This window comes from Mandrillus leucophaeus, unplaced genomic scaffold (assembly GCF_000951045.1).
Source record: "Mandrillus leucophaeus isolate KB7577 unplaced genomic scaffold, Mleu.le_1.0 Scaffold103, whole genome shotgun sequence".
In the NCBI taxonomy this organism is placed as follows: domain Eukaryota; kingdom Metazoa; phylum Chordata; class Mammalia; order Primates; family Cercopithecidae; genus Mandrillus; species Mandrillus leucophaeus.
Window position 1 is genome coordinate 558,316 of NW_012098432.1, and position 15,714 is coordinate 574,029.

Here is a 15,714-nt window from a genome sequence, read left to right on the forward strand (position 1 = left end):
AGTCCCTTGCTATGACTGCCTTTTCTCCTGTCTTTTTTTCCTATTCTTTACATGCCTGTTAATTTTTTATTGAAAGCTGGACATTGTAATATATTGTAATGACTCTGGATTCTCCTGGGTTTTTTTTTCCCTGAGTATTATTGATTTTATGTTTGTTTGTTCTGTTTGACAGTTAACTTGTCTGGATTCAAACTGCCAATATTGCCTCCCCTGGGGCATGCTGCTATTGATATCTCTGCTTCATTTTCATGGTTTTCCATGCTCTTTTAGCTTGGCTCCCTAGAGATTGATTTCCCTATGCCTGTGTAATTTGCTGGTGGGTTAGCAATGGAGATCACCTTCTTCGTGGGTTCCTCCATTCTAGGGATTCTCCTCTTATTTCCAGCTGTTCTGGCAACTTAGGACTATTCCCTGACATACCAAGTTTCTGAAGTTTCAGCTTTCTGTCACTCAAAGTACACACAGCACAGGGAGGAATACATCCCCTTAAGTAAAGCATCAAAGTAGAGGTATAATTTACATTTATACATCTTGAATAATTTTTTTTTTTTTTTCAGACAGAGTCCTGCTCTGTCGCCCAGGCTGGAATGCAGTGGCGCAATCTCGGCTCACTGCAAGCGCTGCTTCCCAGGTTCACACCATTCTCCTGCCTCAGCCTCCCGAGTAGCTGGGACTACAGGTGCCCACCACCATGCCTGGCTAATTTTTTGTATTTTTAGTAGAGACGGGGTTTCACCATGTTAGCCAGGATGGTCTCCATCTCCTAACGTCATGATTCTCCCGCCTGGGCCTCCCAAAGTGCTGGGAATGGGAATACAGACGTGAGCCACCGTGCCCGGCCGAATAGTGGTCTTTTAAGACTAGATTTCTATTGGTTTTGCTTGCTTTTTCCTCAGGCTTCATGGAGTTTCCTTCACTCATACAGAGTTTTGCTGTGAGACATGGATTTGGGCAGTTCTATCGCATTTCTTCTCTGGTTCTCATTCCCAAGATTTCCTACTTAAATTTGCAGTGGCTTTTCAAGTCTTAACTCCGGTCTCTGGCACTTGTTGCCAGTAAGGCTATGATTTCTTTTTTTTCTAACAGTATTTCCCACAGCCATAGTCATGAAGATTGGGCAGGATCCTCGATCCCAAAACCAGTAAGTCACAATTTTTACTCCTCTAATTTGCAGGTCTTTTTTTCTCTTCTATGATTTCTGTATGCCTTTGCTTTCCAATGTAATAGTTTAATAAAATTCAAATACTTGTTTTTACAAATTTAACCATACTTTATTATTGTTATATGCAGGGCAGTGTGATACTGGCATAAAGATAGGCATGCTATGGTTGGAATGTGTCTTCTCCAAAATTCATGTTGAAACTTAATGGCTAATATGATGGGTATTAAGAGGTGATGCCTTTAAGAGGTGGTTGGGCTATGAGGACATCTCGTGAGTGAATGGGATTAGCTGCTCTTATAAAAGGGCTTGACAGAGGGAGTTTGGTCCCTTTCTTGTCATCCTGACATGTGAGGACAGGGCAAGAAGGCCTTCACCAGAGACCAGATGATGGCGCCTTGCTCTTGAACATCCCCAAACTGCAAAACGTTGAGAAATAAATTTCCATTTCTAAATTACCCAGTTGTAGTATTGTTATAGCAGCACACAACAAACTAAGACACTGATCTACAGATCAGTGAGAGTATTATAGAGAGCATCATATATACACATATGTGTATGACAGATAGAGATATAGATATGTGTACACATATGCAGACATTCATATTCAACAGATCTTTGTCAAAAGTGTTAAGGTGATTCAAAAGAACAGCCATTTTTACAAGTGGTGCTGGATAAACTAGATATCTGTATGGATATAAAAATGAACATAGACCTTACACCACAAAACAAAATAGATAATAGACTTAAATGTACCTGTTAAAACTAGAAACCTCCGAGATTAAAAGAGGACTTTTCCTTGTGACCTCTTTCTCCTCTATCATTACTGCAAGTACTCCTTCAGCTTTGTTGTTGTTGTTGTTGTTGTTGTTGCATTGAACAACATGTGATTACCTGTTTTAGTAGGCACAGAAATTATATTGTTTTTTTGGTTTGTTTGTTTGTTTTAGACAGTCTCACTCTGTCACCCAGGCTATAGTGCAGTAGCATGATTTTAGCTCATGATGCCTGGAACTCCTGGGCTCAAGTGATTCTCCCACCTCAGCCTTCTGAGTAGCTAGGGCTACAGGCACATGCAGCCATGTCTGGCTAATTTTACAATTTTATTTTTTGTAGAGACAGGGTCATACTATATTCCCCAGGCTGGTTTCAAACTCCTGGCCACAAGCAATCTCACCACCTGAGCCCCACACAGTCCACCACACAGTCCCCCACCCCGAGAAGCCATTCCCCTTCAATTTCACAGTTAGGCTCTCAGCTGCATAACAGTATGTGGCCTGTGAGTGTGACCTTGGAGGCTCTTCCTCAGGCTCTGCTAAAAATAATTAAATTCTTTCTGAATGTCTGGTTACCTGTAACTTTTGATAAATGAAACAGTGAGTCAATAACATTCTTGTACATATTGGTATATGTATTTGTGGGATTTATTTTTACATGGTAAATCATTAGAAGTGGACTGTTCTGTGCCGATGATTCTCAGATTTGTACCTGCAGTCTACACTTCTCTTTTGAACTTCAACTTCATACCAAAATATATCTCATATACACTCATTTGTGTCCATCTCCACCGTCATCACCACAATCTTTTGCCTAATTTACTGCAATATTTATTTATTTAGAGACAGAGTTTCGCTCTGTCTCCCAGGCTGGAGTGCGGTGGCATGATCTTGGCTCACTGCAACCTCTACCTCCTGGGCTCAAGCGAGCACATCCGGCTAATTTTTGCATTTTTAGTAGAGACGGGGTTTCACCATGTTGGCCAGGCTGGTCTCGAACTCTTGATCTCAAGTGATCCACCTGCCTTAGCCTCCCAAAGTGCTAGGATTACAGGCGTGAGCCACCATGCCTGGACACAATAATTTTTTTTTTTTTTTTTCTTGAGACAGGTGTCGCTCTGTCGCCCAGGCTGGAGTGCAGTGGCATGATCTCTCAGCTCACTGCAGCCTCCACCTCCTGGGTTCAGGTCATTCTTGTGCCTCAGCCTCCTGAGTACCTGAGATTACAGGCGTGTGCCACCATGATACACTAAGTTTTGTATTTTTAGTAGAGATGGGGTTTTGCCATGTTGCCCAGGCTGGTCTTGAACTCCTGACTTCAACTGATCCATCTGCCTCGGCCTCCCAAAGTGCTAGGATTACAGGCTTTGAGTCACCACACCTGGCCCTCAATAGATTTCTAATTGCCTTGACCTTATAATTTTAAACTATGTTTATTGTAACAAATTGAAGTTTAGTGAGCATTTAGATTATATTTTAAATGTTAATCTCTTGATCCCTCTATTTTCACTTCCAAATTAACCAATATTAATAGGTTGGGGTGTATTCTTTCATACTTTATTCTATAATCATACAAAGATATTTTCACTCATGTTTAAAATGTTTACAACGCAATGGGCCAGATATATTGTTATGCTAATTTGACTACCAGTGAAGCTAAATAACATCCTCTTCTATTAATTATATACATTATTGGAATATCATTATGCTATTAATTTGTAGCAACTCTTTGTATAGAGGTACCATCTGTTTCTAATTTTCCTGTCATTTGCCTTTTTACTTGTTGTATCATGTCTATTATCGTATATAAGAAATTTATTCAGGAAAATGATCTTTTCATTTATGGTTTTGAGGATTCCTGCTTAAGCAAGCCTCTCTTTAATTCCTGTATCCAAGTTGCACTTGGGAATATTCTTACTTTAATATTCATGTTTTCAATCTAAATGGATGTTAAAATTTGTACTTTTTAGCAAATGGTAATGAGGTGGTTTAACTTTTTTACAGATTATCACATAGACAGCTAACATCATTTAAGTAAATCATAATTCTCCTCTTAACTGAAACCCTATTTCATCATATACTAAATTTCGATTTAGTCCAGTGTCCAGATCTTGGTGTCTAAATACAGTTCTTCTTTAAAAGGAAACAGGGTTCTTCGGAAGAATGGCTGATTCTGCATCTATGGCTGAGAAAATACAAGCTGAGCCTAGAGCATCTTGTACTGCCAGAAATTAAAGAAGTGTTCAGAAGACAGAAGAATTTGGGGACATGTCAAAAGGACAAAGAAGCCAACATGAAAAAAATTCCAAAGACCGAAGGTGGAACCATTTGAACAACAAAATATATAAGGTATAAGGTAGTATTGAATAAGCCAAATGAATCTACTATACAACAGGAAAAATAGTAACTTCAGTAAATTTACAGTGCAGAAACCCGGCAAATGAAGTCTTTTTTTTTTTTTTTAAAAAAAACCCAAAACCCAACGAAAAGCTTTATTTTTATATTTAGGTTTGATGTATGAACAGCCATGCAGAACATGGCTGGACATGACTGGACACAAAGGATGTGGCCTAATGGTGATGGACGGAGTGGGGAAACCCAGCAAGGCTGCTTTGAACAATTTCCCTTCCCCTGGGTATGGGGCAGGGCCCCTCGGGAATGAAGGTCCTCCAGGGAGAAGGAGGAGAGTGACCTTGCTAGGTTTTATGGCTAGCTTTGGGAGAGATGATTTCTAGTTTCTATGACCTGCCTTGGGGAAAACAAATTCTGGTTCCTGTGACTCACTCTGCGGGAGAAAAGGGGACAGGAACCAGGAAGGAAGGACAAAGACTAGGCTTCTGAGACCTTCCAGTCTCCTCTGGGTCAGAGTAATCCGCATGCCAAGGTACTATACTTTGGGGTTTAATGAGCCCTGACAGCAGGTCCTTGCAGATTTCAGAGGCAACCTGTGTTCTAAGTAATTGGTTTTCAGTCCCTCAATTTCAGAGGACTTTAGCAAAGTCTGGTTGAAATGGCCAAGTGTTAGAAGAATGCCTTCAAAGTTCAAATTCATCAAATTCTTCAGCTGAGGGCGTAAGAATCGCAGATGTAAGGTTAGGAAGAGTTAGGACTTCTGGAGTCTTCCCTGCACGCCCTGACTCTTGAGCGTCAACAGGTCAGAAGCTCACAGTGTGTGATCCTCCTGTGGCTAGCAGTGATGTGTTTTAGAGTAACATGTTCAGAATGAAACTGCCACACTTAGTCAAGCTTCAAGGGCCTTTTGAAGACATGTGTGGCCCACACTGGCCTCATAGGAACACAGGTGCTCCAGGACCCAATGGGTTCAGGACTAGGTGGGGGGAAACTTCAACCCTGAAAACATCCTCCTGCTGTCTAGACCAGCCTGCCCCATGGCCAAGAGCCGTGAGAACCCCAGCCACCCCTTGGGTTGCACCCCTGCCAGTGCTAGAATTTTGCCCTTCCTGGGCAGAAAAGCTCAACATTTGGCTCAGGACCTAACTGGAAAGAAATACCCACCATGTTTTTCACAGTGGGGCATGAAAATACAGGCAAGCAGGAGCCTGATGTGTCTGTGGGCCACCCAGCAGGAGGTGGATGGGCTGCGCTTCTCAGGTTGCTTTGAGGAGCCTTCCTTTAGTGGGCAGGGAGTGCCTTTCCGGAAGAAGTCCTTGGGTGGGACACGCTGATCCTGAATGAGTCCTAAGAAGTACAGGTTTCCCAAGACCCGAAGACAGCAAGCCTGTGTTCCCAGCCAGCGCTGGTGGCAGCTGGGTTCCCGGCAGGTGGAGCCGACGTGGTCTGGAGCCCACAGCCACACTCTGGCACCTCCTCAGGTGGTTTTCAAGGGTGGGTTCCAGCCAGGTAAGTCCTAGGCACTCCTGCTGCAGGCCACTTTCAATGACCTACATTCCCCAAACCATCAGGTCCCAACTTTGCTGGCACATGGTGTCAACTGTGGTGTCCCGCGGGGTGGGTGAGGGGTGTCAGGGACTCTTCTGGCCTTGTCACCCAGACCCCCCCTCCCCGTCCTTAGGGTCCCTGCACTCAGCGGCTGTTCTGGGGCCTGGCACTCTGGACCCCCCATGGCGCACATGCATCTATTCTGATTTATGCCCAATTCACTGGAGTCTGTGGGAACTGATGCTGGTGAGGACACCACTGTTCTCAGAGTCATCTCTGCTTGTGGATTCTTCTCAGCGCAAATGTAGCACCTGATACGATTTTTTTCTCTTTTCTGTTTTAGAGATGGGGGTCTTGCTCTGTTACAGCCCAGGCTGGAGTGCAGTGGCACAATAACAGCTCACTTGACCTCTCGGGTTTGAGTGATCCTCTCATTTCAGCCTCCTTAGTAGCTGGGACTGCAGGCATGGCACCACCACAGCTGGCCTGAATTTTCTTTAATGGTTTGGAGTTTCCATCAAACTAAACACTAATCAAAGGATAGCATTATACAGTATGTGAAATTATAACATTAATACATTTTTTTCCTTAAAAAAAAAAAGTCATATTAATACATGTATGATAGGGTTGGCTGCTGGGAGAAAATCTGGCCATTCTGGGAAAGTTCTTCCTTGTGGGAAAGTTTACAACTACGGTGCTGCAAGACCTGTGTGCACAAGTAGGTGACATATCTGGGATCACTGGCTTTGTCAGCACCCCTAGAGTTTGTGCAAATTTAGCTTTCCCTTTACATGAAGAGAGACCAGCACTGCCCCATGGAGAGCAGAAGGCCCAGGAAAGTCCATCCATGGCCTTTGCCTCTTAAAAGAAACGTCTACTCTAACTTATGTCCACATCACCTTCTCCTGAAGATTCCAGAAGTAAAGGATAAATAAGAAAAGCAGGATGGCACTTTGCGAGGCCAAGGCAGCTGGATCACCTGAGGTCAAGAGTTCGAGACCAGCCTGGCCAACATGTAGAAACCCCATGTCTTCTAAAAATACTAAATTAGCCGGGCATGGTGGTGTATGCCCGTAATCCCAGCTACTCGGGAGGTTGAGGCAGGAAAATCGCTTGAACTCGGGAAGTGGAGTTTGCGGTGAGCTGAGATTGCACCATTGCACTCCAGCCTGGGCAACAAGAGCAAAACTCTGTCACACACACACAGACACACACACACACACACACACACACGAAAAGAAAGAAAAGAAAAAGGAAGGAAGAAAAGAAAGGAAAGGAAAGGAAAGGAAAGGAAAGAAGGAAGGAAGAAGGAAGGAAGGAAGGAAGGCAGGCAGGCAGGAAGAATGGGCAAGCTGGCCTCTCCTGGAACACCAGCACCGTGGGAAGTCAAGGCAGGCTAACCTCTTGAGCCCAGGAGTTCGAGACCAGTGTGCTACTGCACTCCTGCCTAGGTGAAAGCAAGACCTTGCCTCAAAAGAAAAAAAAAAAAAAGGCCAAGTACAGTGGCTCACACCTGTAACTCCAGCACTTTGGGAGGCCGAAGCAGGTGGATCCCTTGAGTCCAGAAGTTTGAGACCAGCCTGGGCAATGTGGCAAAACCTCATCTATACAAAAAGCGCAAAACATTATTTGGTTGTGTTGGTGCACACCTGTGGTCCCAAGTCCTTGGGAGGCTGAGGTGGTAGGATCACCTGAGTCTGACAACTTGAGGTTGCAGTGAGCTGTGCTTATGCCACTGCACCCCAGCTTGGTCAACAGAGAGACCCTCAAAAACCACCAGAGGTTTCCCTTCCAGCAGCAACACAAACTAAATCTTAATCAAGAGGTTAACATAAAGAGTGATGTCATGGATATTATACATCTCCTGATTATGGTGTGATGATAAAAGTCACTTGACACCTGTAATAATCTTTCCAAAAAAATCCAGAATCCCAATCTAATTGTGAAAATGACGAGCCAAGAATGGAGGTCATTCTACAGGATACCAGGCCAGGACTCCTCAAGAATATCAAGGTCATGAAAACAAAATGAGAAAATGAAAAATGACAATGGGGAGACAACTAAATGTAATGTGGCACCCTTGACTGGGTACTGGAATAAAAAGGACCTAAGTGGAAAAGTTGGTGAAATTCAAATATAATCTCAATTCAGTTAACAATGTGCAAATATTGGATTCTTGGTTTTCGCAAATATACTAAGGTAAGATATTAACAATAGGGAAACTGGATGAGAGGTGTAGGGGAGCTAAGTAGCTTTGTAACCTTCCCGTAAATGCCTGGATTTTTTCTATTTCCTTATTTTAGTTAACTAGATTACTTGGATTTATAGATGGGTACTGTTCTATTGTTTTGAGGCATAAAATTCATACACCAAAGTGCAAAAATGTTAACTTTTTTTAAACATATGTACACACAATTGTTAATTACCATCCAGATGTCTATATACAATTCTAACCACCAGAAGGTCCCTTGTGTCCCAACCCAACTAATAATCACCATGACCTGAGGTAATCACTGTTTTGACTTCAGCCACAATAGCTAAATGTTGCAGTCTTTGAACTTCACATAAACAGAATCAGACTGTGTACCTGTTTGTGTGTCCTGTATGGCTGACCTCCATAAGTGCTCCACACATTATGTTGTTATTCTTTAAATGTAGAAATTTATTTTACATTTCTACCTTATTTACATAAAGGTAGATTATTCTTTAAATGTCAATGAAATCAAGTTGGTTTTCAATTCTATATTCTTATTTTCTACGGCTTGCATCAATTCTGAAAGTGTAGAAATCTCTATTATTGTGGATTCCTCTATTTTTGTCATGCAATTCCGTTAGTTTTTGCTTTATGTATTTTGAAGCTTAGTAGGTATATATATGTTTGAGATTGATAGACTCCATCAGTATGAAAGGACCTTTGTTACCTCAATGCTCAAATTTTTCCAAAATTAATATAATCACTCTAGGTTTCTTCTAATTTCTTCAGATCTTTTTATCATGGTTTACATTTTCCATCTATTTATTTGTAGCCTATTTGTGTCTTTGCGTTTCCAGTAGGTTTCTTATAAGAGCATATAGGTCTTGCTTCTTTCATCCAGTGTGACAATGCTGTCTCGGAACTGGGGCGTTTAATCATTGCATTCAGTGTAATTATGAGTATGGCAGGGTTTCTCTAATTTGCTCATTTCCTTTTTCTGGTTTCTTTCGGATCAAGTATTTATAATTTCATTTTCCTCCCTACTTTGGGAGTATTTGCAGTACCCTTCAAGATGATGTGCCAATCTGTGTATAGTATAACAACCTTACAATAGTGTACTTCCACTTCTCCCCTTGGCCTATGTGCTCTTGCTGCTGTATATTTTACTTGTACTAAGTTCCACAATTTACTCTATTTGCTGTAGTCAACTATCTTCCAAAGAAACTCTTAAATATATCTATCCACATAGCATTTCCTGTGCTCTCACCTTGTGTAGGACCAGATTGCTGATATGTTTTCTTCTGCCAAAAAAATCTAGTATTTTCTGCATTAGATCTGTTAGTGAATTCTTTCAGATTTTGAAGAGCTTGTTTGTAGTTCACATACGTTTTTGAAAGATATTTTCACTGAGTACAGAATATTAGACTGGTATTTTCTTCTTTCAGTACGTTGAGGTGGCACCACCCTTTGGCTTGCACTGCTTCTGACAAGTCGGCTGTCATCCTTAGAACTGTTCCTCTATACAGTACCTTATTCCCCACCCCCACCCGCCGCGGTTGCCTTAAGATTGTATCACTGCCTTTTTCTTCCCCATCTTCATGTTTCCTATGCTTAGGGTTTTTCAAGTTTGTTGCCTTTGTGGTAGTTTCCTCAAAGGCATATGATTTCCTTATAGATAGTACTCATCTGAAGACTTGAAGAGGAACTTCTGCAGATTTCCAGAGACATCTGTGAACCTCTCCTCTCTGGTACTTTCTGTATTACCTTTAGTGGCCTTGGGCTTTCTGCCCACCTGTTTCATCTTAACTCAGGGAGATTGCAGAGGTCCATCCAGGTAACTCCCTGCGGTGTGTCCTAGAAATTCTCTCAAGCAAGCTGGAAGCATTAATAGGACTCACCTTGTTTTCCTTTCTCAGGTACCTCTCCTCCACAAGCTTAATGTACTGAAAAATGCTGCCTGATACATTTTGTCTAGTTTGTTATGGGTTGAAGGGTAAATCTTGGCCTGAAGCAGTTCTCTGCTCTTTTTTTCTCTGAATTATGTTTGATCTGCCAGTATTTTCCTGTATTCTTGATAAAGACTTAATTTTCTCTAGTGTAGGCTTTCAAAGTCACACAATTCCAAGCACTGCTTTAGCTGCATCTCACAGATATTGACAAATTGTATTTTCTTATTTTTTGAGACAGCGTCTCGCTCTGTCACCAAGGCTGGAGTGCAATGGTGCGACCTCGGCTCATTGAAACTTCCACCTTCCGGGTTCAAGGGATTCTCCCGCCTCAGCCTCCCAAGCAGCTGGGACTACTGGTGCGTGCCACCACGCCTGGCTTTTTTGTATTTTTAGTAGAGATGGGGTTTCAGCGTGTTAGCCAGGATGGTCTCGATGTCCTGACCTCGTGATCATCCCCCTCGGCCTCTAAAGTGCTGGGATTACAGGCGTAAGCCACTGTACCTGGCCTGATAAACTGTATTTTCATTCAAAAAAATCCCACTGCTATTTGCTGATCCATGGGGATGTTTAATTCCAAACTTTTTCTTTTCCCATTCTCTTATTTCCAAACTGAAAATATTTATTACAAATACACAATTGGTTTTGTCAATTTATCTTAACTCTGTCTGATACTCTGGATTAATTGGAGTGTAAAATCCACTTCTAGGTACAACAGTTTAACTGGCTTGCTATTTTGTCATTGTCTCTTAAAAAACTAATTTGTATTAATCATTTTTCATTACTCCAACTTTTCCTTTCTACTTCTTGTTATACCTTTATTATTCTCTCAGTGGTTATGGAGATTAAAATATGGTTCCATGATTTGTTAGAGTCTACCTTAAATACTACTTTTACCATTTACTGAGGAATGAATCTCACAATGGTTCAAATTACCTACATCCACTTCTTTTATTTCCACATTTTAAACTTCTTAAAACACTATTGGTCTTTGTCACGTAGTTATCCTAAAATTTAGTGCTGTTTTGATCATATAGATTTGTAATAACTTTAATTTGCTTAAGTAAGACTTTTTACAATTCCCTTACCATCCAGTATGGTTCTTTCGGATCTATTCTCCAAGCAGTGGGCAATTCGTATTAAAACTAACTAGATCACTTCAAAATGTTCACTATTTTCCAACTGTTCTTCGCGTACAATGTAAATTCCCTTCTATGGCTTACTAGGCTTGCATGACAGGTGCTCCTAACTCTACAATTCTGTCTTAAGACCATTTTTTCCCCCAAGCTATTTACTGGCTTATCATCATATCCAGGAGCAGACTTAGCCCCGCTGGCACTGAACTCTTAAGAATTCAGCTACCAAGTATAATTTGCCTGACCCCGAGGTCTTATACTTACTGTCCTAAGAGCAGTATACACCTACCCCTTTTATATCCTTCATAGCAATCGGAATTGTTATCCTTTCTTCAATCAAAGTATCTAACATTAGTTCACTGCCTAACATGCAGTAATATAATGCATTAGTATGTTTAAATGTTCATACTGTGAATATTCTAATTTTTCAGATACTCTCAAATTGGCCTTGAAAGGGCTGTGCTAACTTACCCTCTAATAAAAAAAAAATTAAGGATTTTACAAAAATAGACCATACTGATTCAAATAGCCCCAGAAAATATAATCAAAAGGGCACTAAGCAATGATACCAGAATGCAGTGGTGCCTAAAATGAATGATGAATGTTTAACTTACAGTGAGTGTTAAATGTCTTTGGAGTCCTTGAGCAACACTTTCTTTTGTATCTACATTAACTATAAACCCTGACATCTCCTTCCCTCCTAATCTTTACCAACAGATGAATAGTCTCCAAAAGGAGAGAAAACATAGTGTAGGTTTGCTAATTTCCAATGGCTTCACCAAAATTACAGGTTACACATTTTATGTCTCTCTTATCAGTCATCAGTGCGTCAAAATGTAGTTTTTCACGGTCAGGTACCTGCCTTAGACTTCATGATACGCAATACTTTATGGGAGGCCTGAATTTAAACACATTTTCATTAACACTAATTTGAAGAAAAAACACAAAACATAACTTTCCTTATTCTATTTTCTTCCTTCTTAGCACTCTTCTATCCCAGGGTTTTAGTGCCACAGGTACTATGTGTGCAGCCTGAGAATACTGATGTAGTCTTCATTACATCAGAGTCTACTGATGTAGACTTTATCAGTCTCTTCTGGTAGAATTAACTACATTCTCCTTAACCTTTCCCTTTTTGTGATTCTAAGGCATCTATTAATAGGAGACATAATTGTGAGTGTGATATAGGGCAACACAATCTTGTAATTCTAACTGCACCATTTACAAAGGTGGAAATATTTCCTATTCTCATGTCACATTTGCTGATACCACATTAAAATTCTTAGGCTCTAATACATTATTCAACTTATAAGAATACAGATAATTTGTTTTCCCTGATCAGAATTCTGATACATGGAAATAGCTGCTGAAAAAGCAACATTTTTGACACGTTCACAGTCAACAGCTAGATTGGGGTAACAGTGTCACTAAGAGTTAATAGATAAGAGGATAGATTATAATTAATTGGATTTGCTTCATCCAAACTGAACACTTCCATTTTGGTTTTGAGTTTTAGCTGTTTAATTCATTACTTACCACAGAAATAGCTCATTAACAGTTAGTGTTATTTATTATATAAGCCAAAATAAATGTCCAAACCATTTGTCAGTAAAAATCTACTGGTCTAGTTATCAAGCAATTATGTATTTTATATTTTCTTGTATTGAAAGCTTTTTAACTATACTTATAAAATTTGGTTCTACCTAGTACATGATATGCTTGTTCATAGTTATTTTAACCTAACAAAGCATTTTGAACTCTATCATCTGCTCCTCCCAGTTAGGTAAATTACTTTTTGATTTGTTGCTTATTTTGCCAATGATGCACCCCAATACACTTACTTCAGTTGTTTATCAATACGAAATACAACATGAGACGCAGGTTTGGTGCATTAGAGGATTTAGGGAAAATTTAAATGCAGTAAAATTGCCTGTATGACATGTGAAGGGAGATACAGGCCAGGCATAGTGGCTCACACCTATAATCCTAGCACTTTCGGAGGCCAAGATAGGAATATCGCTTGAGTCCAGGAATTCGAGACCAGCCTGCCCAACACTGCAAGACCCATCTTGACAAAAAAAATAAATAAGAGATACACAGGAGGCAGCTACATACATGGATCTGGTGCTCTAGAAAGAGTAAGTGGGAAATAGGTATCTGAGAATATACACACACACACACACGTATACATATATGTACATATGTATACACATATGTATACGTGTGTGTATATATATGAAATATCTGTAAACATGGAGAAGGGATAAAAACTGTCAATATTTGTTGTATACATATGTGCCACTTTATTATTTATAATAATTCCCACAAGGTAGAAACAGTCATTTTCATTTTATAGGTGTAACAAACTTAGGCATAAAGAATGTCCCGAGTCACTCAGTTACCATGAATTAAACTGAGGTCAGCAGAAGAACCAGATAGTAACCAAGTATCAGTGAAAACTCTACCACTGCATCACACCCATTAAAGTAAACTTTAGTTCCTATTACTTTTAGGTTGGAGGTACTTAGCCTTTGTGATAACCTCACCAATAACAGGTTATAGATGTTTCATTTTAGGACAGGTGCAAAATCCCACTGTTCTGTGTTCAACACTTAGGTATTCAAATTATCAATATTCTGTAGTCAATATTCACTGTGGTCCAGTTTGATTCCGACATCATTACTACAAAGTTCCCTGTCCTTCTCCGAGGTTTCCCACAGCCATCGTATTTTGAGCTCCCTAAAAAAATAAAATATTCAGTGTTGCGAAGAGAATAACCTTAGCTTGCCTTACTCATCTATAAACTTGTCCTTCAAGACTGCATGTCAACTCGTTAAGAGTTTGCCTCTATTCAGGCAAAACTGTTCCTATTTTATCAGAGGCTTTATCTCTAACTTGAAGAACAACAGGCCCTCTGTATTCACGGGTTCTGTATCCAGCATCCATGGATTCAACACCTGCAAATTAAAAATATTCAGGGGAAAAGAAAACCCTACAAAGTTCCAAAGACAATACCTGAATTTGCCCCATGGTGTTATGCTGAAATCTACGTGAAGTAACGTATGGCATCGTATTACGGTTACTCTAGAGATGATTTAAAGTATATGAGAGGATATACACAGGTTACATGCAAATACCATGCTGTTTTACGTAAGGGACTTAAGCACCCTTGAATTTTAGTATCTGTGGGTGATCCTGGAACCAATTCCCCACAGACACTTAAATACAACTGTATTTTATAAGAGCTTTTCTCCTACTAAATTGAGGTTAGGGGGAGGAGTTGTCCTACGCATTTTTAGCTTCAGATTTAGGTATTTTTATTTCTCTGAATAAAATAGTATAGCTTTCCTCAAAATCTTTTTAGATATATTTTAATCACGCACTGAAGTATTTAGAATTTACCAAGTTAATGTTAACATTTTTCTTACCCCGGCACCTTTCATTTTGCTAAACAAATATTTAAGAACTATTACTACATGTTTATTTTTTGTACCTGTGTGTAATGTCACAACACCCTTATTTAAGCAGCCAGGTAGTTCAATGCGGCTGGGGAAAAAAAATCCATTGTTTACTGCTCACTCTCAATGACTACAAACTTGGCTATAATGCAATCTGGACCCATCCCTCCTCATACTGTAATTAACTGTGGAGGCTCTCATTTAATGTTGAAGGCACCCCCCACCGCCTTGCCACGGCTCTAGAACCCACGTTTTCTCCTATTTGATACCTCTCCAAAAATTTTTCCCTCCCTCTCTCCATCTACTTTCCCCTCCATCAGAGAATAAAGGCTTGCCAAAGGTCACAAAAGTCAATTTAAAAAATAAATAACAAGTATAAAATAAATATACCTGAGTAGATATATAAAAGAAATGGAGACAAATCTTTCTTATAGAAAAATTCCAAATACTGTGTACATACTTAACCCGAAAAGGATGTGGAACTTAATTCTCCTGTCTTATTATGATGATGGGCTACACTTAGTATAACCTGATTTGAAAGAATAAGAGTAGATAAAAGGAGAAATAGTAACTGCAATGGTGAATCAGGGCAAACCCTACCTTAACCAAATGACGACTGTTAACGTTCCCAGTGAAGTCACAGGGTTATGATGTACCCTCCATAGGAATTGACGAGAAAGACACTTCTCCTCTGTGGTATTCTCTGCAAAACCCCATAGTCCCAGTCTAATCATGAGAAAATCCAGTGAAATACAGAATGCAGTGGTGGATATTCTAGAGGATACCTGGCTAGTACTCTCTAAGATTATCAAAATCATCAAAAATGAGGAAAGAATGAAAAACTGTCATAGAACAGAAGAGAATAGGAAGATATTAGTAGTACAAGATGGTACTCTAGATTATGGAATATCTTAAGGGGAAAAATCGTAACATTCAAGTAAAATCTGTAATTAATAGTAATATACCAATGTTGGTTTTGGCTTTGAGAAATATACATACATGGCAATATAAGATGCTAATGACTGTAGAAACTTGGTGGGGGTATATGAGAACTGTCTGCACGATCTTTGCAACTTTTCTGTAAATCTAAAGTTATCCAAAATAGTGTTCGTCTAACCTCCCTAACTATAATTGGTTGAAATTAT